We start from the raw sequence: 4953 nt of genomic DNA, 5'->3' as shown, positions 1-4953 counted from the left end.
GATCCTGGCCGCCCGCCCTGCCGCCTGTGAGAAGCTGCCGCCCTCCTGCTGCCGAAGGTGTGCAGCTAACGCGCTCCTGAGGGGAGCTCTTCTAATCAGATGGTTTCCCTAGGCTCTCAGTATTTGCTCACAGTGTTTTCCTTAGATAGCTCAGTTTCACTCCTGGTTCAAGGGCATTATTTTTACATTTGTTAGAGAAGCGGGCCCAAGAGGCACTTGTCTGTGCTCCGCAGGCCGGGTGGGTTCAGCGCAGAGCCGTGCCAGGGAGCAGAAGGACTCCCTGCTCCGGGCCAGACTGGCCTCCCTCCAGCTCTGGCTCCTCCGGAGAGCGCTGCCATCTGGAGAAAAGGCTGACGTGTCCCCACCACGGGGAACGTGACTGCAGACCACTTTGGCTGACCTCGCTTAAGATGGCCCTGGGAAGAACCCACCGTGCTCTGTCTTAAACCAGACTTTTCACATTTTCTCCTCACAACTCATAAACGACTTTTCACTTACATCTTTCCATTTTGATCTTACAGAAATGGGTAGGGCAGGCACTATTATCCCCATTTTTTTGGGGTGAGTCAAGAAAAGTACAGATAAGTTAAGGGACTTGTCCCAGTGCCTGGAACGACAGATACTCTAAAAACGGCAGGGGTGGGGCTCTCACCTCAGCTTCCAGTCCAGCGCTCTTTCTCTATTTCCATATGGAGCAACAGGGGCAGGCAAAATTGTTCCTACTTTTGAGAACACGAAGCCAAATCCTAGATCTATGCTCTTGGTCCACAAGCATTGGAACTGGGATAAGAGGAAGCCAGGGACCCCGTTGATTTCCATGTCATGCTTTCACTTGTGCCACAAGAACCACATGAGGACTCTGTGGCTGACACAGAAGGTCCCACAAAGGCCAGAGGAGGGACCAGGGTTAGCTGGGCTGAAGTCCTTGGCCTGGTCACCGAGAGGCTTAGGATCTGCTCCTGACACTGCCCCTAACTTGTCGTGTGTTGGGCAGGTTGGGGGCAAACTCCTAAGCCCTTGTAGGTCACAGGTTCTTCATCCACAACATGTGAGATCTCAACTAGAACACTCCAGAGCCTTTTCAGATCTCATACACTATCTTCTACCTTTTGCAGAAAAGTTTTCACTAGAATTGGTCAAAATATTAGGAATTGTATAATCACAGTAGAGAGACTTGGCTGAAGACATCAGGTGTTGTGTTTTGTCTATACAACTAAATTTTGCTAGAGAATTGGTTGACGGATGTGGGGGCCAGGTATGTCTGGCCTCTGAATCCAGAGACTTTTAAAAATTTTTTGAGATGGAGTCTCGCTCTATTGCCCAGACTGGAGTGCAGTGTTGTCATCAGGGTCACTGCAACTTCTGCCTCCCGGGTTCAAGCAATTCTCATGCCTCAGCCTCCAGAGTATTTGGAACTACACATGCATACCACCACACCTGGCTAATTTTTATTTTTTTAGTAGAGACAGGGTTTCACCATGTTGCTCACGCTGGGCTCGAATTCCTGAGCTCAAGTGATCTGCTTATCTTGGCTTCCCAAAGTGCTGGGATTACAGGCGTGACTCACTGTGCTTGGCCTCTAGATATATTTTGTTTTTATTTATTTATTTATTTTGAGAGGGAGTCTCACTCTGTCGCCCAGGCTGGAGTGCAGTGGCGCAATCTTGGCTCACCGCAACCTCCACCTCCTGGGTTCAAGCGATTCTCCTGCCTCAGCCTCCTGACTAGCTGAGATTACAGGCACCTGCCACCACACCCAGCTAATTTTTGTATTTTAGTAGAGACGGGGTTTCACCATGTTGGTCAGGCTGGTCTCGAACTCCTAACCTCAAATGATCTGCCTGCCTCGGCCTCCGAAAATACCAGGATTGCAGGTGTGAGCCACTGCGCCCGGCCCTCCGGAGACATTTTAATGAGACTCCCCAAAATCTGGACCTCAAGGCCCTGAAACATACACACACACACACCCACACCCACACACCCCCCCACATACATACTCCAATCTTTAACCTTTATAGGTCTTTACAGGTTCTCCAGGAAATGAGCCTCTGTGTCTGGACTTTTATCTTGGGTGCACCCAGCCACCGCTCCCACTGCATTTTTCCCAGCAAACACAGAAAGCAAATAGGGAAGAACTACCCCTAATTTGAATGGAGGCAACACTCCCCTTCACTGCACACCTTACTTTAGGTTCTGTCATCAGTGTTTCCAGAGAGTGAAGCATGAGCCAGAAAGCCTAAAATAAGAGGGTAAGCAACAGTTACATGATTTACAGTGAAGGAATGTTGACGGCTGTGTATCCCTTGAGTTGTTACAAGGCCAATTCTAAAAGGAGGGATGGGGACAGTTAGAAGTGACACTGGTTTCTGCTGGTGGGCATAGATTGACCAATTAGGTTGAAAACGGTTGTTGGAATAATTCAGGAATGATTCTACCAGTGTTTCCATGGACAGAGTCTATCTTATTTTTATTTCAACCAACAGGCAGGCTTTTTAGTCCTCATTTTTAAAATTTATTTCATTAAAAAAATTATTTTACTTTAAGTTCTAGGATACAGTGCAGAGTGTGCAGGTTTGTTACATAGGTATACATGTGCCATGGTGGTTTGCTGCACCATTGACCCATCATCTAGGTTCCCTCCCCTCACCCCCCCAACCCCCGACAGGCCCCAGTGTATGTTGTTCCCCTCCCTGTGTCCATGTGTTCTCATTGTTCAGCTCCCACTTATGAGTGAGAACATGTGGTGTATAGTTTTCTGTTCCTGTGTTAGTTTGCTGAGGATGATGGCTTCTAGCTTCATCCATGTTCCTGCAAAGGACATGATCTCATTCCTTTTTATGGCTGCATAGTAGTCCATGGTGTATATGTGCCACATTTTCTTTATCCAGTCTATCATTGATGGGCATTTGGGTTGGTTCCACATCTCTGCTATTATAAATAATGCTGCAATAAACATACGTGTGCATGTGCTTTTATAGTAAAATGGTTTATATTCCTTTGGGTATATACCCAGTAATGGGATTGCTAGGTCAAATTGTATCTTTTTATTCTTAAAAAGCTCTATCGGTTTGATTTTCAGATGTTCAATTTATGACATTTGTCTAACCCTCCCCTGGCAATACATATACATGTGTTAGAATACCACCAAAAACATAGATTGAAGATGGAAAAATAAAAAAATTGTTGATTAAAGTTGTGTATTTTTCATCTATGGCAATTCCTCCCCCAGTTTCCCTATGCAAATGTTTTCATGCAGAGTTTCAAAATAGGGAAAAATGTTACTCAGATAATAAGGAATTAAGTTTTCTTTCTTGGCTGAAATGGTGACAGTGACACTTTTTTGAAAATAGAAAAAGTTAATTTTAAAAGATAAACTAAGACTATCTCTACCTAGGCAGAATACTGAATGAGAGGAGGGAAATTGTAAATCTACACATTTCATCTGTGTGAAATAAATACTGACATGTTTTAAAACAACTGGAAGATAGGATTTTTCACTTCCTGGTAACTTTTCTGGGCTCCTAGCAGACTACCATTTTAGCCGTATCTGCCAAAAAATGAATGGGGGTCTGCAGAGGAAAATATGACTTTCTCATTTATGGCAATAGGCTTTATTGAAACATACCAATGTATCTCTACCAGATAAGTCCGGGTCTGATTCTGTTTAACAATAATGGGGTTGGTAAACTTTGTTTAATCACCTTTAAAATGGAGCTAAATTTTTGCTGACTTCCTAGGGGAAATCATCCCTGCATTCAGGTTTAAATACGGCCCTGGCAGTGTCATTTCAGGTTGTAAGTTTCCAGGAGCTTATATTATTTTACTGACCTTGGAGAAAACATTTCCACCACTTTTTATAACACTGTTATGGTAATTAGGCAAAAATGGTGGCATAAATAACAATAGAAAATATTATAGCTAGGAATTAGGAAGAATAAAATGAATATACTAGTGAGAAAAATAATTGACACATCTATTAATTTTTTCTTCAAAAATATTACCACATTATATATCCCTAATTTTTAATTTCACCTTTTGGTGTTCATAATAGAAAATGTGGAGAGAATTTGAACAAATTGCTCACAATTTTAAACCCTAGACAAAATATTTGGCATACTTCCTTCTTATCAATTATCTGTATGTATTTTTTTGCATAATTAAAGGATAATATAGTTTGATGTTTTGCTCTTTTCACTTAATTGTATTAGTTTCACCAAAGCTCTTGTAAACATCATTTAATATGAGTGTGTTAGCATTTCATTATATAGAAGTGCTATTATTCACCTATTTTTATATAGTTAGATTGTACCTTCCCCCATTTTTTTGAATAAAAGGCAATGTTATGATGAACATCTTACATATAACTCTTTGTCAGCATTTCTGATGACTCTTTTAGGATAGATTCCTAGGAGTGAAATTAAGTTGTCAAAAACTGTGAAGTTTTAAAAAATCTTTTTTTATACACAACCATATTGCTTTCTATGAATTTTATATCCTAACAGCAGTGTTTGAAAGTTCTTATCTCTTTACATCCTAGTCTACATTGTGAATTTGGTAAGTTATATATGTATATGATTACTTGTTTTAACTTGCATCTCTTTAATTACTGAGTTTGAGCCTTTTTGAAAAAAACGAATATGAGTTCATGTCCTTTGCAGGGACATGGATGAAGCTAGAAACAACCATTCTTAGCAAACTAACATAGGAGCAGAAAACCAAACACCGCATGTTCTCACTCACAAGTGGGAGCTGAACAATGAGAACGTATGGGCACAGGAGGGGAACATCACACACCTGGGCCTGTTAGTGGGGTGGGTGGCAAGGGGAGGGATAGCATTAGGAGAAATACCTAATGCAGATGGTTAATGTGTGCAGCAAACCACCATGGCACATGTATACCTATGTAACAAACCTGCACATTCTGCACATATATCCCAGAACTTAAAGTATAAT

This window comes from Pongo pygmaeus, chromosome 2 (genome assembly GCF_028885625.2).
Source record: "Pongo pygmaeus isolate AG05252 chromosome 2, NHGRI_mPonPyg2-v2.0_pri, whole genome shotgun sequence".
Classification (NCBI taxonomy): Eukaryota; Metazoa; Chordata; class Mammalia; order Primates; family Hominidae; genus Pongo; species Pongo pygmaeus.
Note: the sequence above shows the minus strand (reverse complement) of the source record.